Below are 25000 nucleotides of genomic sequence, written 5' to 3'. Positions count from 1 at the left end.
TCTTCCCCTCCTGCTACCTTCTTCTTCTTCTTCTTTTTTTTTTCTTAACATATATTGCATTATTTGTTTCAGAGGTGCAGATCTGAGATTCAACAGTCTTGCACAATTCACAGCGCTTACCAGAGCACACACCCTCCCCAGTGTCCATCACCCAGTCACCCCATCCCTCCCACCCCACCCCCCACTCCAACAACACTCAGTTTGTTTCCTGCGATTAAGAATTGAAAGGATGCAATATTATCTTAAAGAACACATAGGGGCAAGATATCCAGGCACTATAGAAGACCTGGACAGTCAACAGGAAGGCCATTAGGACACATTGTCTGCATCTCCTGTTTGTCATTTCTTCTCTTTCAATTTTAATTACTTAATCTCTACTGACTGTTCTGACCATTTCTGGTCCAGGTAGTCACAGATAAATACCAGTACATATTGCATAGCTGCTGGAGGTACATCTCATAGATAGCATGGCTTGGAACAGGGGGATATTTGAGAAAGTTTAGTGACCTACTTATATTCTGATATTTTGAAATAAAGACAGCATTACTACTTATTTTATTTAGTTCTAGGCCCCAGGAGAAAGTATATATTTTCATCTTCTATTATTTCCTTTTCCAAATTAACCATACTCTTGGGATGACCATTCTTAGGGAAAACATGTAACGTAGTCATATTGACCCACAGTACTACAATGATCCATAGATCACTGAATATACAATCTGGGTTGTCACATTCTATGAATTCTACAAGCAGGGGTTCCATACACTTACCAACGAAATAACAATTTCTTTTAAGCTAATTGCTGAAAGGTTTTACTCTAAAAAGAACATTCTAACTAAGATGCATTTGTCATGTATACTTATAGAATATGATGAATTTGTGGCATGAACAGCTTGTCTCACTGACTTAATACTGACAAACATTCAATTTGAAATTTGAAGAGGTAATGCTGGTAGTTACTAGGAAATGAAAAGCTTCAAAGCTTCACATTTTCTTGGCATGACCTCTACAACAGCATCTGTTCTTATCTTTTTTTAAAAATTTTTGAGTAATACTAGGAAGTTGCTAGACCAGATGAACTTCCTATGACCTATTTAGTAGACCCAAACAATTAGCAAATGGTTATTCAATCACTCCTATGAGTAGATTTATGCTAGACAAGTAGAATATCATGACCTTTTGATTTATTTTATATAACTTTCCATATACACTTCTCTTGACAATGCCTGGCACATAGTGAGAGACGACGATGGTCTGAAGCAAGGCTTTGCATAAGATACAGAGATGATGTGCTGCTATTTTCCATTGTCCCCAGTTCCAGTCACTAGACAGTCTTCACCTCTGGACTTGGAAGGGCTAAACTTTTAGACTCTATGTTCCTAACAGTCAGGAACAATAAGTAAATCTTTGGAGTGAGTGGGTGTGATCATCTAAGGATGTATAGGAAATGAGAAGACTAGAAAGTGGAGTTCTGAGGTACACCTGTGTATAATGAGTATACGGAGGAAGAGGAACCCACGAAGGAGACTGAGATTTAGACTTTTAGGTGGTGAGAACACTAAGAGAAAATGGGACCAAGAGAAATCACAGAACTGACAAGAAGAAATATCAAGAAGGGATGAATGAACACCATCAAATGGAACAAAGGGAATACTGGAAAGGATCTGTTGAATTTGTTGGGTCAGAAGTCAACAATGTCATTACTGAGAGCAGTTTCAGTGGAGTGATGAGGAAAGAAATCAGAACACAGCATATTAAAAAGAATAAGAGGTAGGAAAGTTTAGAGAATGAGTATCAACTACTCTTTTAAAAAGGTTGCATATGGTCAAACTAAGTATAAACACAAATTTTGCATATTCTAATATGACCTAGAAATTCGATAAGCTTAAGAATACTTTAATTAAAAAAATTCACCAATGACCTGATTAAGACTCTATGTAATTGTTCCTAGAAACAAAAAGGCAATTGCTATTCCTCAGCTGTTCTTTTTTCTTTTGTAATGATACCACTTATTTCTTAGTCATTTCCAAAGCACTTACCTGGAAAGTCAATCCAGCAAAGGGAAGAAAAGAGAAATTATGTATCTAAATTTTCTCCCTTTTCAACAAGTCATTTACTGACATTTTAAAATTTTCCCCACATCCCAAAGTAGAAGATATATTGTGTCAGCATGTTGTGTTTAGTTAATATGGATTATAGAAAAATAATCTGTCAACAGCTGGTTCTGTCATTGCTTTCTTACTAAGGATGTTGCTATAGATTACCAAAATGAAAGGAAATTATAGGCAGAAGTTTATATTATTCTGTCTTTGTTTTGGAAACTTTAGCATTCCCCTCCTAGTCTGTTTTATACTTTTCTAAAGTAGTTACGCTTTCTCTAAACCCATCTTCCTGGAGGACCTGTCTAAAGCACTGGTGAAGAAAGATCCGATAAACTTACTCACACTAACAAATGATGGCAAAAGCAGTCTAATGTGTTACCTCTCCCAAGATGGATGCATATGCAAGAAAAAGTCCAGTAATTAATTTCAATTTGAAGAATTTTAGTTGTATAGGACGATGAAGCATCACAGCTACACATGGTCCTACCAAAATACCACAAATAGGATTTACCTTCCCTAAATATAAGGCAAATATTACATTGTGTTTTCAGCTAAAAGAACATATACCTTCAGGTAATAGATATCTATGATGGAAGGGCAAGTTCATTTTTGTTGATATTTTAGAAATATTTTCAATGAGATAATCACTAGATTTTCATTTAGATATATGCAATGACACAGTTGAAGATTTCAAAGGAATTTGTGTACCAGGTTGACTTTTGACATTGTCACAGTTCCACGGCTGTTCTTGTGAACATGTGAGAGCATTTCCCAGAAAACGGTGGAGACTTCTAAATTAAAGGTTCTTCAGTGTGGATCAGGCTATCACCTAACTAACATGTTCAAGGTTTCTACGTCCTTTAGGTGAATGGCAGATCTTGACTGGTAGCCACAAGACAGCTCATGAACATGATTACAAAAAAACAATTTGCCTTAGTCAGATACAGACTTTCAGTAATAGTGTTCTCTTGGCTTAATAAAATCAAGCACCACTTACAATCAGTACTTCACTTTGCTTTTTTTCTATCATACAGCATATTGGTTGTTCTGTTGTTATACTAGACATCTGCATAGGTGTTCATTTGTACTCTCCCACTGTGTAAGTACTCAAATTCTCAAGCTTCTAGCTATAAAATATTTGTTACACAAAATGTAGTATGAATTTTTGTAAGCCAGTAGTCATCATCATTACTTAATGTAACAGACCTTTATATCCCCAATATAATTTAAAAAAAATTGTTCACATTTAATATTTTTTTTATTATGTTATGTTGATCCCCGTATATTACATCATTAGTTTTTGATGTAGTGTTCCATGATTCATTGTTTGCATATAACACCCAGTGCTCCATTCAGTACGTGCCCTCTTTAATACCCATCACCAGGCTAACCCACCCCCCACCGAGAACCCTCCGTTTGTTTCTCAGAGTCCATTGTCTCTCATGACATATCAGTATTAAATTTAATAAATTTATTTTAGAGACTGGAGACAGCAGTGGGCCACCTGAGATACTTAGAGAAATCATAAGCAACCAGTTAAGTAAGGTAATAGATCTTAAATACGAGATTAAAAATGCATTGCTGTTATGACCTAAAATATCAAAGATGTTTTGTCAATTGTAGTTAGTTAAAGGGATATTACCATTTCTCAACATTTCATTTATTCTTAATCACTGGCAAAATGTCGGGCCTTTCACTGATAGATTTAGGCAACAAAACAAGGGTTTTTTTATACATATTAGCAAGCTACACTTATACTCAGGGACCTATAATATATATGAGATATATCTCTTAAAGCCATTCACTGCAAAGTAGATAATTGTATAAAAACTTATCAGGAATTGGTTTACCCATTGATAAAATGGAACTAAAAACAATTTATTTCAAAGGGTTATCTGGAAATTAAGTGAGATAAAAGTAAAATATTTAACATACCTTGCACAAAGCAAGCTTTCAATAGATTTTAGTTATCATTAGTAAATGAGATTTCTCTTTAGTTACTAGTATAGTTTGGAAAATTAAACTATATTTACATAGTAGTCACTTATATGATACTCATTATTCTGAATGACCTTTTCTTTGTTACAACCTCTAACCAATTTAGCAAAACTATAAAATTCCCCAAATTAATCTGGGAGTAAATAATAGTTTCCCCTTCTTACTTGTCCAAAATAGTAATGGTAAGAAACCATTCTTCTAAACCCTATTTTACACCAATACATGTCTGTGAATTTCCCTCTTTGACTATTTCAGAAGCTTAAGTCATTATAGCAAGTCCATCCATGCTTCAATTCAGCACAGCAAATATCTAGTGAGTGTTTACTATATTAAAAGCATGAGTAAAATAGGAACCCTGTCGTCAGAGTTTATAAACAGTGTATAATTTATTTTATAAAGCTGCGCATTTTAAAGTGAGTCAGCAAACTTTGAAATGCCTGCCTCTATAATGTTATCAGCAACCATTAAGTTTAGATCAAATTTAGTTGTTGCTAACCTTAACAGAAATACAGCCCATCTTTTCAGATACCATGTGTCCTTATTACCATATTTACAGATGAAGGAACTGAAACAATGAGGGTCAAGTGAGTTACTCCATGATTAATGAAGCAAAAATTAGAACTCATTGTCTCCTCATATGTTTAACCAAGAACTCTAGAGACAGTAAATGGTGAACAATTTAAATTAAATGGAAATGTTAAAACTTATTGGAGCAATTTTGAGGCAGGTATTCTAGTTAATAAAGGATGCCCAGAAGCAATTTTAGTTATGTGTAGTACTCATTATACTCTAAGAATGGTATAGTTTGCTTCAAACAATGATGAAAAAATAGAAATAGTATCCATCAACAGATATATTTTCTTTGTGAATTTACTGACAAAAAAAGGTGCAGGTGGCACCCCAAATAAGAGACTGGCATGGACCAGTATCTTCTCTGTGAAAATGACTAATGTATTACTACACTTCTGCCAAAACTTACATAAAGAGACTGCTGAAAATGATCATATCATTATCAGCTAGTGTTCCCAATTGTTCACTGTTTGTATCACATATGGATCCTCTGAAATGCAGAACTCCTACCTAAAGAAACCCTAATATCGTTATAAAACATGAACTTCTGTATGTTTTTAAAATGTTTTAAGAAAACTGTATTTGTTCTATAATAAACAGACATAGTTCCCCGGTGTCAGTTAAAAAAAAAAAAAAAAAACAGTGCAAAAAATAAATGAGATTCAAGTTTCAAATGTAGTATTTGGAAAGCCAAATTAGAATACAAAGAAAATTTGATATAGGGATATAAGCCAATCAGCTTTGTTCTTTCGTTTCTTCTATATTTTTAGCTAATAGGCATCTACCAAACATCTAGCACTAACCATTTGGTCATATAGTGCCACTGATTTTTCTTAATTCGAGGCTTTTTCTAAAAAGATCTATTTTTTTAAAATGAGTTTTTTTTTAAGATTTTATTTATTTATTTGACAGAGAGAGACACAGTGAGAAAAGGAACACAAGCAGGGGGAGTGGGAGAGGGAGAAGCAGGCCCCCCCGCGGAGGAGGAATTATTTATTTTAGGGGGGGAGAGAGAAAGAGCAGGGAGAGGGGCAGAGGAAGAGAATCTTCAAGCAGACCCCCCACTGAGTGTGGAGCCCAACACAGGGCTCCACGTGGGGTTGATCTCACCACCCATGAGACCATGACCTGAGCAAAACCAAGAGTTGATTGCTTAACCAACTGAGCCACACAGGTGCCCCAATTTCTGAAGCTTTAATACAGATTAATTGAATGGGATGGTGCAATGTACCCAATTCTCATAATGTACTCCATGATATTAAAATGGAAAGAATATGAAAAAAAGAGATTAGTCTATATATGTGTAATACATAACACAGTAAGCACTATTTAGCTTCTCAATGCAAAAGTTAGTTGGTTTTTACATGAATATACATAGTTACATAATCAAACAACAAGGAACTGGATAATGATACACATCTACACACACACAGACATACAAGACACACACATACATAGACACACAAACTTTTATATTTCCAACTATAAAATAATAGAAATTGAGACATGGAACACCTTTATATGTAAAATATTTCAAGATAAAAATGATAGTTGGACAGAATAATTTGAAAAGTAGTCTTGGGAATGGAGGAGATTGAATAGGTGAAGCACAGAGGATTTTTAGGGCAAGGAAAATATTTTTTTATGATATTGTAATGGGGGATATATGACACCATACATTTGTCAAACCCAAAGGACTTCAAAGCAAAAAGAGTGAAACTTAGCAAATAAAAATTAACAAAACATTTAGGAAGCCAGGGGATCACAGAATGTGACAAAAAAGATCTAACTATATTACAAAGGAATGAAATAATCTCACTGAAGGAGGTAAAGGAAAAGTGGACCTAAAATAATGGGAAATGAGTGGACTCTGTAATACTAAAAGCAAAAGAAAGTGTGCATAAATACCATAACCTAGCTCATAAAGTTGTTAATGTTAACAATTCTGAAACCACTATACATGTATGCTGGAATTGAATAATTAAGTAAACGGGCGCTGGATGGTAGGAGCCAGGTTTCTTGCTGTTGGAATGGGAAATGATAAACAAGCAAGAAAAGGCTAGAATGATTCAGGTGGTAATGGAATAGAGTTAGAGACATCAATTTGAGCTTAATATAGATACAGATGGATATATACATATATATATGGAGATTTTACATGTATATATACATATATATATACATACACACACAAAGAGGAGGGTATAGATAGATTGATATAAATAGAGATAGAATATGCATAGGTATGTGTATATACACACAGGTTATACTTTTTTCCTTTGCTCTGTCAGCTGAAAGGATCTAAAATTAATGGCATCCCAGTAGCAATGAGTATAACTAGTACCACATCTTGGTTTCTTTTTTTTTTTTTTAAAGATTTTATTTATTTATTTGAGAGAGAGAGTGAGAGAGAGAAAGAGCACAAGAGGGGGGAGCGGGAGAGGGAGAAGCAGACTCCCCGCCAAGCAGGGAGCCCGATGCGGGACTCGATCCCGGGACTCCGGGATCATGACCTGAGCCGAAGGCAGTCGCCCAACCAACTGAGCCACCCAGGCGCCCCACACATCTTGGTTTCTAACACCAGTTTTCAAGGAAAGGGACCAGAGCTGCTTGAAAAAAATGGTTGATTCTAGTACTGGGCAGGAAATATACAAAATGAGGTTTAAGTATATAGTACTGCCAGAGAGGAAGGAAGTGTTAACTAACACGCACACATGTGTACACACACACACACACACAAAATGGCGGGGATATGTCAAAGAGACATAGGAGCCAACTGAAAGAATTCCCAATGGCCAAAATTGGCATAACTTGAACAACAAAATAAATAAAATAGTACTGGATTTTATCCCAAAATCTAAAATGAATATTCATGAATCCATACTGATATATAAATGATTGAATAAAGGGCAATAATAGGCAAATTTCTCATGCAAAAGAATGCCAAATGAATTATGTAGGTATTTCATCCTCACAGAAGTGGAGGATAACTCTCCACTTCTTAAGTTGTGGCTTCTCAATGACTTTCTTCCAAAGAAAACAAAACAAATGGAGAAATTTTAAAAAGTTAACAATTCAATGCAGAAACATGACCAACACTACCTCATTCAAGTGATCAAAGACAACATCAATAATAATAAATCACGTTGACAGATGTAGCCTTGATGAAAATGGCAATTTACATCTGTGGTCTCCCTCCTAAAATCTCATAACCCCAGCTTAATCACAATAAAATCATCAGACAAATCCTATCTAATGACATTCTACAAAATACCTGACCAGCACTCCTCAAAACTCTCAAGGTCACCAAAATCAAGGGAAGTCTGGGAAATAGTAAAAGTCAAGAAGAGTCCAAGAAGATATGACACCTAAATGTAAGGATCCTGAAAAAGAACAAGATACCAGATAAAATGTAAGCCAATCTGAATAAAGTATGGACTTTAGTTAGTACTAATGTATCAATATCAGTTCATTAATTATGTCAAATACCATACCACTGTAAGATGCTAACTAATAATGAAGTATACTGGGTGTGAGGTATATGGGAACTCTCTGTACTGTCTTTGTAACTTTTTGGTAAACCTAAATCAATTCTAAAATAAAAGTCTGTTTAATGAAAACGTGGTCTTGTGGATGAATTGAATTATGGATGAGCTTTAAAGTGCTGTATTGTTACTGCATAAAATGAATGGAGGGTGCAATTTAATAGATCAGAGCTCAGGAGAAAAGATTTTTATTTGAATATCAACTTGAAACCCCCATTTAGCTAAGCAAGTCAGGGCTCCAATAAGAGTGGGAGCTGTCACAGTGCCATAGAAGCAGATGGCCATGAATGCACACAACTGGGAAACAAAACCCCAGGACCAGTTGGAAATAATATAGGATTCCCAGTCCAGGATGTCCAAATTGTGACAGACTTTTTGTTTATTTTTTATTTTAGTAAAATCAGTTTATTAAATTAATTTCAAAGGATCTTATAGGTTACAAGCACACCCAATATAGTGATTAGAAAACAGTAAAAACTTCTTACTGGATTGGACTATGGAATTATTTCTGCCTTTATAAGAAAAATAAATACCTGGTTATTTTTAATCACATGCACTCTAGGGTCCTTTTCAGCTCAATCACTTGAAGATTTTAATTTCTAGTATGTAAGACCCTCTATCCATCAAAACATATCACATATTTTAAAAATACTGTTGTGATAAAACTACAATTACCTTAAGGAGAAAGAGCTCACCATTCCAAAATTATAGTAGGGTCCTATCCAGTAGACCTCCCAGTCAACCTCAGTCATCATGTTCTTTGAGTATTAGGCAACTGGTCTGTCTCATTGCTAAGCATATACCTGAGACATATTATACCTACATTCCTGAAGAATTCTAAAATGAGCTTATCATTACCTACATCTTATGGATAACAAAAAAGTCTTATAAATACAACCCCAATTGCATTATATTTATATCTTTTCCCAAAATATCCTTGCAACTGTCCATTCATATTTCCATTTAAATTATATTATTATGACCTATGGCTAAGTATAATATGACTTTGTATGACTAAGTCATATATACAGATGTCTTTAATTTTCATATCTAGAATATCAAATTCTAAGGCAGCTGACTCAGCCATAACAATTATCAGATTTTTTCAAATGCTTTGCAATTTAAAAAATATATATATTTAAAAATAATAAGCAGTTTTCTGAGGCCCAAGATAAATAGCCACAGGCGCACAAAAATATGTAAAAGACCTTAAAAGACTTTCCTATTGTTTACCATTATGATTTACTTTCCTGACAGAACTCTATATATGTTTTCCTCAGAAACACAGCAGGGATACCTTAAATCAGAAAAGTGATACAACACTATGAATTTTCTGAGAAATAACATCCTAGTTAAAAGCATGGGCTCCAGAACCACACTTCCTGCTCTGAAGCTCAAATCCTTCAAACACCTGCTGTGTGACACTGAAGAAGTTACTAAATATCTCTTGCTTCATTTTCTTTATCTGCAAATGCTACCTGGTCATACTTTAACAATATGTTGTTTACCAGTAATGCAGGTAGAAACAATTCAATAGGAGCATGGTGCCTAGCATATAGTAAAGTTTTGTTGAAGGAATAAGTGAATGAATGAATCATTACTAGTAGAAAAAGAATGAATATCCACAATAGGAAATATGAGCAGAACCAGTAGAAATTGTGAGCGCTAAATGGAACTTTAGCAACTGTAGTGGTAGCAGAAATGTATTGTTAGTGTTGCTCAGTATTGGCCCCAATTGAGCTAATACTGTCAACCTTCTTTCTGGAGATGTATCTGCAATGTTAGCCGTGTTGTTTTCTCAACTTATTTCCATTCAAGATGAAATTTTATCAGCTTCACACCTAATATAGGTGGTTCACAGGCTTTCAGTAAATTTAAGGTAATTTATGATTTCATCTTTCTCAAGTAATTTTCAATCAAGTAAAGTTATCCAACAAGACTGCAAGTTGCACATGGAAACATTTTATTTTAAGGTTTCATTAGTATGCATAAATTCACAGCCCCTCCCAATCTCTATCCATTTTTGCAAGTAATTGAAAAAAGTGACTCAACATATGTGGATACCAGTTTTTAGGTTAGCAAATGGGGTATGGCATTTTAAATGTTTTAAATGTGGAACATTAACTGTGTTATAATTTAATTTCTAATAATGAACCTGATTCTCCTTCCGAAATGAAGATAATATCCTGCGGTAAACATGAAAAACAGAAGGGTGTCATAGAAAGCACATTATAGCATGAGCAGGACCTCTACGGGTCTCCTAGTCCCCTTATTCATTACTTATAGGTGATGAATTTTACTTCACTTGGCCTCAGTTTATTCATCTGTAGAACAGGAATGATAATTATGTACCCACACAAAAGCAGCTTAACCAACGCCCTGCATTCACTTACTATCTATTAAGCCTCTACAATGTGCCACATTCAGGCTTTTTCCTACTCCTTTGTGAGTTGTACAAGTGCTCACACAGGTGTGAACTGGGCAAGGACCACTGGTGCAATCAATCACAATGGGTGATAAGGGATTATGGCTACTTACTCATGCAGTTTACTTGTACATCTGGTCCTGCTTGGGCTCAATCCCAATGTCCCATTTTCATTTTAGAATGGGTGCTGCTGAGTACATCTGACTTTGGCAGTTCTAACAGAATCTAGTTTATAGTGGGCATTTCCAGACACCTGGTCACTTGGTGTTTGCTCAAAAGTCAAGCATTTCATCTCTACTAAGGCCCAGTCACATGTCAAGAGCTATTTCTCAAAGAGTATATAATATCTGCTACAGATGGCATGGTGTTCCAGATTCCAGGAGCCCTCAGCTGAATTTTCCCATCAGGCCTTGCCATAATCTCTATACTGCTTCTTTTCCCGATACTGACACTGAACACCTTAAAGTCTGCAGGATCATATGACCCAAGTGGCCAGGCTGAAACAATGCAGAGCTATTTTTGGATCCCAGCTCAACTTAAAGCTAGTAGTTCCCATGTCACCACCCACTATTGCACTAAAGCAGTACTCTGAAGAGTAGACCTTGATGTATCCAGAAGCCAAAAATGATCTACCAAGGTACTATGTTTTCTTTCTTGTTGTAGGGTATGCAAGATGCAGCAATTTATCTTTTACTTTGGAAGAGATACACTGACACACTGCTGACCACTGTACCCATGAATTTCACAGAAGTAGCAGATCCCTAAAACTGCCTAGAGTTCATCTCCCACTCTTGGAGTATAGGTGTCTTACCAAATTCACCAGCATTCTAGCCACCTCTTGCTCATCCTGTCCAGTCAGAACAATGTCATATTTGTAATGCATCTTTGTGACATTCTGTGTGACTATCATGCATTTCAGATTTCTTTGGACTATATTATGACAGAAGCAGGAAAGTTAACATATCTTAGAGGCAACTGTTTCTGATCTACTTTTCTAAGGAGCATGGAGAGGAATGAATATGCTAAATTACTGGCTGAATACCATGTACTTAAAATCTTAATAATCTGCTTCTGGGGCACCTGGATGGCTCAGTTGTTATGCGTCTGCCTTTGGCTAAGGTCATGACCCAGGGTCCTGGGATCGAGTCCCGCATCGGGCTCCCCGCTCCGCGGGAAGCCTGCTTCTCCCTGTCCCACTCCCCCTGCTTGTGTTCCCTCTCTCACTGTGTCTTTCTCTGTCAAATAAATAATAAAATCTTTTAAAAAAATCTTCATAATAATCTGCTTCTAACAGTGATACCACATCGGCCAGAGGACCATGCCCAAGACTCCTACTTGGTTAGATCTGCATTAGTCTATATATACTCTGCAGGATGGGGTTTTTACAATCCCAAACTAATCAGAAAATAAAAAGAAATATAAGGTAAATATGGCAAAACAAACAGAAACACGATAAAGACTACCTTAAGTACAATGATTAGAACTTTAATAGTGGCACTAATCTCCCTCCAACACCTACTATGATAGCTTTTATTCCATAGATCGAGAACCAAATGTTGGTTTTGTTCCAACTGCCAAGTATATCAATTCCAATTATATACACTTGGTAGCTGGGAATGACCACTCAGTGGGTCCACTGACCCAGTGGCTATACTGTGAACTAGATCTTATCCGGAACTCCCTAAAGACCTGCACTCTAAATGGGGTGTCATAATACTTTGTTTAAAACCACCATCTGACTCTTTCTTTGGGTCCCCATCATCCCAAAGATGATGATGTTAATGAGCCTACCTCTGTGACTGTCTCCCCAGTGGTCAGTCTGGACTGAGAAGGAAAGCCACCACTGAATTTCTTCATGATCTTGATGTCCCTCTTACTGGTATATTACTGATGGCTTGCGTGAATGGTATTTCCTCTGAGTCCTTCTGTGGAACATAGTCCTCTGGTGGGTCCTCCAGCTTTACATAAGACATCCATTCCAGGATACCCAATTCCCTCAGACCCTTTATTCCTTCTTTCATCATCTTTCAAGGCAACTCAGGATTTCTTTCCACTTTGCTAGATGTTGTACACAACTTTTTCTAGGCTTCTGAGGGTCACTTTGGTAACAAGTTTGGGCTATTCACCTGGGCTTCCTATTAGGATTTTAATCCTTTATCCCAAGAAAGTGCTCCCCAATCAATGAATTCTTCCTATCTAGTTTTACATTCTGGTCCTCTTGACCCCTGTTGTACTCCCCTGGCTCCTGCTGATACATGCTAATGAATTTTTGCAAATCTTTGGTCTTTTCCCTCCTTTATCAGGCCCAGCTGGGTTATGCAGAGATTTAATCCTAGTTAGCACTGTGGCAACCAAGACAGAAGGTGAGACAGCCCCAGAGGAAGGCACCTGTTAGCCTGTGAAGGAAAGACTTCAGCATGATCCAGCATAGGGAAGTTCTAGCCGTTACTAGGGAAGGGAGACCACTTCTGCAAGCCCAAAGTCTCTGTGGGTTCTATAGATTCAATATCATCAAAAGACATAAACCATATGATCCATTCCATTTTCACAGTACTAGGTTTTCCCCACCACAGCTCTGACCTTTGCTTAACAGACCTGTACTGGCTAAGTATTCAGATGACATCTTCAAGCTGCTGCTCCGTATTTCTGCTGTTCCACTACAGAAGATAAGGGCCTTCTTTATAAGTTACCATGAAAGCTCGCTGGTTATCATGCTAAGTCATTCATCTGTCATTATCATCTATGCAACTTACCATTAACCAACCCACGGTGTTTTGCTGGCATCGTTCCCACCATATCTTTCAAACACCTGCATTACTGCACTTGCCAGAGCATTCCCTTCCAGGGACATTTTCCCAGATCACCACTGGTGAAACACTTAGCAACTAAGCAGTCATCTTGTGCCAAGAACTATTCGTGTCCCATCTGTCCACTAGACTAGCATCTTCTTGACCCACCAGGTTCTAGGTGAGCTAGTTTCAAATCTTCATCCTACCACAGCCAGAGTTTCTCAAACCACTCCCAGAACTGCTTGGGCAAGTCCAGGTCCTCCAAAAAGCCAATGACAAGCCATAATTAGACACACAAGAAATACCAGCTAGTGAACATGAAAAAGGAGCCAGAGGAGTCTGAGAAAGCCATCAGACTTGTGATGCAGATCTGACACTTCTGAAGGAGAATGGGAAAGAAGGAAGTGTGTTTGGAAGAACTTCAGACTGCAGTGGAATTCTAAGGCAGTTCAGCAAGGTGGTGGGAGTCCTGCTGACAAAAGTCCGAGTGTTCCCATGTTTCCCAAGAATGGGCCTCTCTTAGTGTCCCCACCACATTTCTCACTGGCTGAGAACAAGCTGTGGGAGATGCAGCCTCAGGGCAAACATGAGGATGCATTTCAGAGTGTAGCAGCTGAGGCTATGGGTCAGTGATGCTCTGCAGATGGCAATCTAAGAAGTACATTTTCATAGCTACCACAATAGCTAGCATATATTGGACACATAAAAGATGCCAGTCAACATTCTAAACACATAGTAGGCATTACCTCATTGATTCTCACAGCAACATTGTAAGACTGTTTTTTTAACTATTCTGTTTTTATAGATGAGGAAACTGAAGCTAAGTGGCTTGCCCAAGTTCACACAGCTATAAAGCAGTAAAAATGGATTCGAACACAAATCTCTCTGAATGCATGGCTAGATGCCTTTAACCACCTGTTTCCTATCTTCGGAGGGCTTAGAACTGGCCAGGTAAAGATACATGGGAATAGACAAACATAATAAAACATAATTGCTCTTGATGCTGATAATTACAAATTGTCTATAAGAAAGATTGCTTCAGTACATCTGGAGGAAATCAGAGAATGCTTTGGTTTATACCTAAAGGAGGAATAGATATTTGTGCAGAAAACAGAGGATTCCAGGGAAACAGGAAACAATGTTGAAGAGGAAAAAGAATGTAGGCGTATCAGAAGGCTAGTTCTAGCATGGACTTAAATATTTTCAAATTATTTGAAGCACCAGAAGTGTCCCAATTCTTCTCAAAGGGTTGAAAAATGAGGAAGCTGTGTTCAACCCAAGCTCCTAGCAGCAGGTAACTTTTTCCACCAGATAAGGTTGAAACAAATACTGCCAATGCCAAAACAGGTAAAGAGGATGTTGATCACAGCAAATAAAATGCAGACAGGGAGCAGTCAATTGAAAAGTGACATCTAGGGATGTCTGGGTGTCTCAGCGGGTTAAGCGTCTGCCTTCAGTTCAGGCCATGTTCCTGGGGTCCTGGGATCGAGCTGGAATGGGGCTCCCTGATCAGCGGGGAGTCTGCTAAACCCTCTCCCTTTGCCCCTCCCCCCTACACTTGTGCTCTCTCTCTCTCTCTCTCTCCTCTCAAATAAATAAATAAAATCTTTATTTTAAAAAAAGGTGACCTCCAAATCAGCAGTGACCGCAGCAGCAGCCCGCTCTCATTCCTAGAGGTAAAAGTAAAGACACCATTTGGAGAGAACGTGGAAAGGAGGCAAAGTCTTCTGGAGAAGTCAACTGAATGAGAGTTGGTACTAAAAGATTGCAGTGTAAGCCCCAAAGACAAATCACTGCCCACAATTTGAAGTGCACCCCTTAGCACTAAAATAAATAATAAATAATAACTTTATTTAAAAATAAATACCTCATTGCCTGAGTAAGGAAGGAGCACCCATGAGAAAAAGATTTGGGCTGAATATAAGATGGAGATTTTCCTCTTATAGAGTCAACCTAACAAGTGTTAAGATTCTGATTTCTAACTACCAGAATCTTAAATGGCTATATCTAGGACATAACCCAGCATTCCCACTTCAATAAATCATTCTTACAAAAATTATAGCATGAATACATGGAGATGGATATATAAAAAGTCCGATGAGGTACTATTTGCAATAGAAAAAGCTAAAAATAAATATTCATCTATAGGAGACTTATTATACTATGATATATCAAAATGCACCAACCTGGAAGAAGTTATTTGTGTGTTCAATAAATACTTAGTGAGAAATTACAAAGGACCAAGCATTGTGCCAGGAGCTAGGGACACAGAAGTGAAGACTGATATGGTCTCTGACCTTATGGAGTCTGTAGTCTGGAAAACTAGATAGATAAATACCAAGTATACAATGATGCATGCAAACAAAGAGGAAAATAAGATGTTGTAATAGAGAATAATAGGGAGAAAGGGGGAGAAGGAGAGAGATTGCAATATTTAATTAAATAGATTAATTAAATAGATCTTTTAGAGGTAATATTTAAAGTGAAATCTATGGAATCAATAAGAGAGGCATTGTAAAAAAAAAAATTAATTAAAAAGCAGAACAGTGTTCCAAGCAGGGGAAATTAAGGGTAAGAACCTAGGGGAAGATGCAAGAGAGGGCCTACCCCGGAGGGTCTCACATCCAAGTAGATGAGAGGGTATAGGATCCACTTATAAGTGGAGGGATGGACCTTTAACAGCAAGAAAGACACAGCCTGCATTTTAATATAAGAAAATCAATAAGATGGTGACAATGGTCACAGGTATATATCTATTTACTGGTCGGAAAATGAGAGAATTAGTTCTAATCTACTATTTTCTATTTTCCTCCATGAATTTACGTGAGTGGAGAATGGAGAGATACAAGTTAGGTGGAAGGTGAGAAGAAAAATAAGTTATAAAATAATTTTCCCAGAAAACAGGAAAGAGAATCTATTAAAAATATGTAGCAGAATTTTCAAGGCAGTGTTGAAAGTCCATAGATAATTGCATACAGTGCAGATATGCATATTAATTACTCTTGCTGTAATTAATATACTTCATTCTCTTTGTTTGGCTTTCCACTTGGCAAAACCTCCAGAATTAACACGTGGAAAAAAAAACTGTGGAAATGACAAATACAAAACAATTAAAAATATAATGAGATTTAAGCAAGGATATATACGTTATGAGCAACCATGTAAATAGTGCTAAATAGAATTACATTCAAATTATTAAAATAACTAAAGTTGCAAACAAACTATGACTCATTTTAACATTATTTACCAAATGAAATAAACTAAAATGAATCTCTTCTTAAAATAACATTTTTTTTAAAAAATGTTACCTTTTAAAGTGTCTCAGATTTTTAAAAAAACATATGGGCAGGTAGGAAATTTAAAATAAAAAGCAGAAGCCTTTGTACAGCCTAAACATAGATATGGTAGTGTGCCAGGTTTTAACTAAAGTTTCTCTCTATATAACCTGTAATAGGTCCAGTATTTACTTTTTTAAATGTTTTATTTGTAAAGAACATATAATGTAACTAATTAAATGCCAATTAATGAGGTTTTAATTTTTAATTATTTTTTTAATTTCTAATTTTTAAATAATTTATATACCACTTACCCATTTCTCTTACTCCCTATTCCCCAACTCTGGCAACAACCAATCTGTTCTCTGTATCTATGAGCTTGTTTTTTGTTTGTTTGTTTGTTTGTTTGTTTGTTTGAGATTCCACATATAAGAGAGATCATACAGTGTATTTCTTTCTCTGACTTAATTTATTCAGTCATAATGTCCTTGAGGTCCATCCATGTTTTACAAATGGCAAGATCTCATTCTTTTATGGCTGAATAATATTCCATTGTGTATGCACACCACACTTTCTTTATTCATTCATCCACCGTTCATCCATCCATCCATTCATCCTTCTTTCCATATCTTAGCTATTGTAAATAATGCTGAAATGAACATGGGGGTGCATATATCTTCTCAAGTTAGTATTTTCGTTTTCTTCAGATAAATACTTAAAAATAGAAATGTTGAATCATATGGTAGCTCTATTTTCAACTTTTTGAGGAACCTCCATAACTTTTTCCATAGAGGCTACACCAATTTACATTTCCACCAACAGTGCACAAAGTGTTCACTTTTCTCCATATTCTCACCAACACTTGTTATTTGTCTTCTTGATACTAGCCATTCTGACTGGTATGAGGTAGTATCTTATTGTGGTTTTGGTTTGCATTTCCCTAGTGACTAATGATGGTGAACATCTTTTCATGTGCCTGTTGGCCATCTATATGTCTTCTTTGGAAAATGTCTATTCAGATCTTCTGCCCATTTTTTAATTGACTTGTTTGTTGTTTTGCTATTGAGTTGTAGGAGTTCTTTCTATATTTTGGATATTAGCTTCTTATCATATATATGATTTACAAATGTTTTCTCTCATTCAGTAGGTTGCCTTTTCATTTTGAAGATAGCTTCCTTTGCTGTGCAGCCTTTTAGTATGATATAATCCCACTTATTTATTTTTGCTTTTGGAGCCAGATTCAAAAAATCATCTCCAAGACCTATGTCAAGGAGCTTACTATCTATGTTTTCTTCTTGGAATTTTATGGTTTCAGGTATTGAATTCAAGTCTTTAATTCATTTTCAGTTAATTTTTGTGCATGGTACAAGATAGTGGTTGAGTTTTATTCTTTTGCATGTTGCTATACAATTTTTCCAACATGATTTACTAAAGAGACTGTCCTTTCCCTACTATATATTCTTGGCTTCTTTGTCATTAATTAATTGACCAATAGGTGTGGCTTTATTTCTGGGCTCTCTATTCTGTTCCATTGATCTTTTTGTCTGTTTTTATGCCAATACCATACTGTTTTAATTACTATAGCTTTGTAATATAACTTAATGGTTTAATATTGAAGTCAGGGAATGTGATCCCTCCAGCTTTGTTCTTTTTTCTCAAGATTGCTTTGGCTATTCAGGGTGTTTTGTGATTCCATAAAAATTCAGGGTTATTTGTTCCATTTCTTTGAAAAATGCCTTTCGGATTTTGATAGGGATGCATGGATTCTGTAGATTGTTTTGGAGAGATTTATTCTTCAAATCTATGAGCATGAAATATCTTTCCATTTATTTGTGTCTTTAATTTTTTTTTTATTAATGCCTAGTAGTTTTCAATATATAGTTCTTTCACCTCCTCGGCTGAATATGTTTTTAACTATTTTATTCTTTTTGATGAAACTGTAAATGGGATTGTTTTCTTTGATTCTTATTCTGATAGTTCATTATTAGTGTATAGAAATGCAACACATTTTTGTGTATTGATTTTGTATACTGCAACTTTACTGAATTCATTTATTTATTTTAACAGTTTTTCTACAAAGTCTTTAGGGTTTTCTATATGTAATATCATGTAATCTGCAAATAGTGACAGCTTATTAAAGTGTCAGTCTGAGGAGCAAACATCTAATTTAACACATACATTTAGGAGCCTGCTGGAACACTCTCTGGAGGTAGGGACTGGCAGGAATCATCTTTGTACTTTCACTTTGACACACTCCAGAGCACCAGGGTTTCCAGGAAGGGAGCTTTTACGTGCATCTGGTGCTCTAATTTTTATGGCTGCCACCAAGAGGATGCCTCCTGACTGCCTGGCTCTGGACGCCAGGGATGCTTATGTTTGGTCCCATGGTACTATAATAATTGGTATCATCCAGAAAGGAGCTCATACCCCTATTCAGTGCTGATTTTTGTGGCTGCTGCCAGGGAATACCTCTATATTGTCTGGCTCTGGCTACCAGTGCGGTTTGACACTCATGGGACTTACAGGACTGCAACCAATGAAGAAATCCTTCAACAGCTACCACCCCTAGGGCACAGCAAGAGACAGAGACCCAGGAGCTTGGTCTTTTTGTGAAGGGGCCTTTTTAGCTAATCACCATGACTGAGGTCTGGGGGACAGGCTTCTAATTAAACATACATCTAAAGGCTGACTACAATTATTTCCAGAATCATTGGAGGATAGGTGCTTTCTTCACCCTCTCCCTCTGCTGCACTCCCGAGTTCCAGTGTCTCCTGGAGGGGAGCTTCACACACAGTTGGTACCCTGTTTTTGTTTTTGTTTTTTTTACATCTGTCACCTTGGGTTATGTAGCTGTCACCCAGGGACACTTCCTTGGTTCTGGTGGCCAGGGGGCCTTGCATTCTGGGTCCCATGGGACTGTGACAATCCGAGAAATGGTTCTGGGCTGGCTGCAACCCCAAGGGCAGTGTGCAAACAACAGATTGAGGCACACCCCTACCGGTCTTTTTGTGAAGGAGGTCTCTTGGCTTGTCCTGGAGCTTTAGCGTGAAGGGCAGATTTCAGGTTTGACAAACATCTAGTAGGCTATGGATTTGCTCTCAAGGACCACAGGTTGTAGATGGCAGCTTGGCACTGTCCCTCTGCCTTCTTCCACCTCACTAATACCTTCCAGGAAAGGGCTATACACTCATCTTGAACCCTAATTTTTGTGACTGCTGCCCAGGGAACACCACCAGACTGCCTGGCCAGTGGGACTTAACACTTGCAGTCCCAGAGGACTGTTTATATTTGCTTTTAAAGCTGCTGCTTGAGGATCTGACTTCCAAATAAACTGAATTTAAGTGCTGAGATTCTCTCCTTAAGAATACTGACAGGCCTTGACACATTCTAAACTACTGGGAGTTATCAAAATATAATATGCTGCTTAAATAAGCACAAAAACTTTGAGAGATGACAAAGAGCTGGGACTGGGTTGAATGACAAGGTTCATTTCCTACATGAGGCCCCTCCTTCAAGATTGGGAAAGGTGGTTGTCTCATCTACCATACAGAAACTACCACAGAGAGCCAAGCAAAATGAATAAACAGAGGAGTATGTTCCAAATGAATGAACAAGATAAAACCTCAGAAAAAACATTCATGAAATGGAGATAAGTAATTTACCTGATAAAGAGTTTAAAATAAAGGTCGTAAGGATGCTTAACAAACTAGGGAGAAGAATGGATAACCAATGGGAAGTTCAACCTAGAGATGGAAAATATAAGAAAGTACCAAATAATTCATAGAGCTAAAGAATCAATAACTGAACTGAAAAATATACTAGATGGGTTCAACAGCAAATTAGATGAAGCAAAAGAAAAGATCAGTCAACTCTAAGGCAAGGCAGTGGAACTCGCCCAATCAGAACAGCAAAAAGAAAAAAGAACGGAAAAGGTGAAGATAGCTTCAAGGCTTATAGACAACATCAAATGGACTGACACTCATTTTATAGGGTTCCCATAAGAATAAGAGAGAGAGAACGAGGCAGAAATCTTGTTTGAAGAAATAATGGCCGCAAACTTCCCTAACCTGAGGCAGGAAACAGTTCCAGGAAGCCCAGAGAGTTCCAAACAAAATGAACCCAAAGAGATCCACAAGAAGACACATTTCAATTAAAATGTCAAAAGTTAAAGACAAGGAGAGAGTATTAAAAGCAGTAAGAGAAAAACAAATTATTATTTACAGAGAAATCCCCATAAGAATATCAGATTCTTTAGCAGAGACTTTGTAGGCCAGAAGGGAGTACACGATATATTCAAAGTGCTGAAAGGAAAAAACTTAAAACCAAGAATATTTAACCTGGCAAGTCATCATTCAAAACTGAAGAAGAGAAAAAGAATTTGCCAAACAAGCAAAAGCTAACGGAGGTCATCGCCACTAAACTGGTCTTACAAGAACTATTAAAGGGACTTCATTAAGCTGAGAAGAAAGGGTGCTAATTGGTAACAAAAAACATATCAAAGAATAAATCTTATTAGAAAGATAAATAAATAGTAAAGGTAGTAGATAAATAGTAAAGGTAGTAAAAGTAGTAAAACTAGTATGAAAGTTAAAAGATAAAAGTAGTTAAAGTAACTATGATTAAAATAATTAGCTAAGGGATATACAAGTAAAATGTGATATCAAAATCATAATACATGCAGGAGGAAGTAAAAATATTGAGCTTTACAATGGGAACAAAATTAAGATGTCATCAACTTAAAATAGACTGTTACAGATATAAGTTGTTATAAGCAAACCTCACAGTAAATACAAAGCAAAAATCTATAGTAAATATGCACAAGATAAAAAGAAAGGAAGTATACCACTAAAGAAAGTCATCAAATCACAAAGGAAGAGACCAAGAGAAGGAAGAAACAGAGAGGAATTAAATAAACAGCCAACAAATAATAAAATGACAACAATTATATACCTATCAATAATTACTTTAATGTAAATGGACTAAATTCACTAATCATTTTGTGATGTAAGCATTCATTAAAAATTCATTTATTCAGTGCCTCAGTATAAAAAAAAAATGTAATGTCAAATGTTTTGGAGAACTCAGAGATGAGCTACATAGAAGTACTTCCCTCTGATCATAAGGAAATATCTATTCTCAGAAAATGCTCTTTTCAGATTTTATCACACCACCCTTCCAAATTACTTGTCTCAGATTACGGCTCCTGCTCCTATCTTTCCAGTTTCTCTTGCTTGGTTCTGTATTTTGGAATAAGGTAATTGAAGATTTCCTTTACTAATCCATTGAACACTCCTCTCTGGTGTACTAGTGAGACTCGGCCACCTATACTCTCTACTTGCATTATCCTTCATCCCCACACACATGGAGTACAGAGGACCCCAACAGTTAGGGACCCTTGTCAGTGTGGCTGGTCAGTCTAAGGCGAAAAGAAATGAGAGTGAAAGAAGTAGTCTGAGTTAATTACATCAAATGAGGAATTCCTTGCTTTTTACTCTCTGATTCCTATACCTCTAAAATACATAAAAAGATAACAAAAGTACAATTTTCAGAAACTGATCTACCAGAGACCAAATGGAAATGTATACACTAAATAGAACATACTAACAAATCTAATTGAGAAATCATTTTTGTAATGATTGGAATTAATCATTACTTCCCTCCTGACCCCTCACCTTGAGTGATGGCTGTATCAAGTATGTAATATACTTGTTTAAAAAAAAAAAAAAAAGACTCACCTGTCATAAAAACTAAAAATGTGGAATTAGTGCAGCATTTGGCAGATATTTATTAATCATGCCAACTAAAACAGATGGAAGTCAATCTTTAAAATCTGGGTTTGGTTTTTTTTTTTATGGCCTGGAATGACAATGGACAAGAGGTCAAATATTACACTAAAAGTGGTAATTGTCCTTTATTCAAGAAGAATAAAATGGGTATCTTCAAACTTTGTTTGAATAGTTGTCCTCTCTCCAAAAGAGTTCAGATTAGTTTACATACCTTTTAATTTACATGACAGAGTATCATTTGAAAAGTTGGTCATGATATCTTTCATCTTAGAAAAATAACAAGGATAGAAGAAGGTAAGGAATACTATTCTACCTTATAACTATACTATTCTACCTTAGACCCCAATGCCCTATCTACAGATCGAAGGACTACAGAGTAAACACGAAGCTACTTTAAATATCAGAGAAGTATATACATGTTATGCACAGACACATACAAACACACATATAGGGTTTATTTATATGATTATAGCATCATGCTCATAAATCTTAATCCACTGCAATAATTTAGACTTCAAAATCTTCAATGCCATTGCTGACCCTTGGCTTCCATTCCTGGTTGCTCAGTCTCTGACTCAGACACCCTCACTCCCTGGAACATCCAAATGTCATTGCAATTCATCTACCAACTTTGCATTCTTTAATCACATGGTTTGTTGTCATTTATGAGTTCAAACAGGTTTTGTTTTAATGTGTAATGATCTCATATCCTCCTGACCTACCAAAATATAGTAAAATGTATGTTTTTGCCATGAAAGTGATATAAAAAAAAAATAATTGCCAGTCACTTTCAGGATTGTTCAACCAGGGTTAGACTAGTTAGTTTGGGCAATCTGAAAACCCTAAATTTGCTAAATTTTCTTAATGGAATCTCTAACAGTAGGGACTATCAGACAACTTTTGCAAAATTATGCATAGAAAAACTTCATAGATTAATGAAATTCTCTTGGTTGGATGATCCTCACTTATTTGGTAAAATTTTCCACTTGATGCTTGAAAATGTTCTCAGGGCTTTATTTCTAGTTAATAAATTCAGTATTTATTTTACATCTACCATTGTGTTAGGTACTTTCAGGTACTGTTTCAGGAACAAAGAAAACAGAGGCCCTACCCCTAAGTAGCTTGTCAATTAAATTGGAAAGCAAGATAGAATTGTGTGGGGAGGTTTCTAAAATAAACACAAGAGGAAATTTTGTGAGATGGTTTGTAACTTTTCTTCCCTCCTCATCTCCCATCTTTATTTTTATTAGCTAATTTACATGAGGGCTTTTAGTAGTTTTGTCTAAGAAGAAAGAAGGGCTAGTAAGAGAACGATAGTGCTTTGTGCACAAACTCATGGGAGAGGAAAGAGAAAAACACAACATCAGTTACTGGAAGGAACCATTTTTGAGCTCTGGTTAGAACTGATGTTAGAGACAGAAAAACTTCAGATGATTTTCCTAGCAAGATTCTATGAGACCTAGAGCATAAAGTCATGTAGTTTCATGGGGAAGAAGGGAGAATGGGATGCAAGTAATTAAATTCAGTGTGAAGTTGGAGAACAAGCTCATTTTTACCTTTGTGTTATTTCCTAGAGATCTGCACAGTTTTGACTCACTAAGAGGTCAAAGAATCCATTAGTAGAAATCCCCATGCTTAACAGAACATCAGGAACAAGTACAATACCCACTCAGGGGCCTTCTCGAAGTAGTGGTGGCCATTTTGATGCACCACTCTCAAATGATGAGTGCAGAAGAATGGGAGCAGCCTTCTTCCCAACTATATTACAGTGACCCCTGGGGCCCTGGAAATAACAGAGATGCGAAGTGGTGCCTAAGTCCTGCAGTGATGTAAGATTGAGCTAATGAATTATTAAAATCCACAGATGAAGCCCTGAGAACAATTTAGGATAGAATATAATTAAATACAAAATTGTGTGGTAGGAACCCCATTTGTCATAGAATTTCATAGATGGTTGATGGCTGAAAGAGTAAGTAAAGTCTTTATCAAAGTGTTGAGAATAATATGGGACATTGAAGGACTTGTGGGTCTTATGAACTATATCATAATTCCTATGTTGAAATCTAACCCTCAGTTTGATGGTATTAGGAGGTGGGGCCATTGGGAGATAATTAGATCTTGAGGGTATAACCCTCATAAATGGGATTAGTATCCTTACAAGAAGGGGACAGAGAGCTAACTCTCTTTCTGCCATGTGAGGATACAACTAAAAATTGGCAGTCTACAGCCCAAAAGAGATGTTTCACCAGAACCCGATCATACTGTCACCCTGTCTCAGGCTCTCAGCCTCTAGAACTTTGAGAAAAAAAATATCTGTTGTTTAAACTAAAAGGAAGGAAGGAAGGAAGGAAGGGAGGGAGGGAAGGAGGGAAGGAGGGAGGGAAGGAGGGAGGGAAGGAGGGAAGGAGGGAGGAAGGAGGGAAGGAGGGAGGAAGGAAGGATAAGAAAGAAAGGCAGTCAGAGAAAAGACCAAACATTATTCTGGTGATAAAAATTCTTCAACATGGAAG

The sequence above is a fragment of the Mirounga leonina genome, unplaced genomic scaffold (assembly GCF_011800145.1).
Source record: "Mirounga leonina isolate KUSES-001 unplaced genomic scaffold, KU_Mleo_1.0 Mir_91, whole genome shotgun sequence".
NCBI classification, from domain to species: domain Eukaryota; kingdom Metazoa; phylum Chordata; class Mammalia; order Carnivora; family Phocidae; genus Mirounga; species Mirounga leonina.
The sequence above is the reverse complement of the archived record's forward strand: the minus strand, read 5'-3'. Positions refer to the sequence as shown.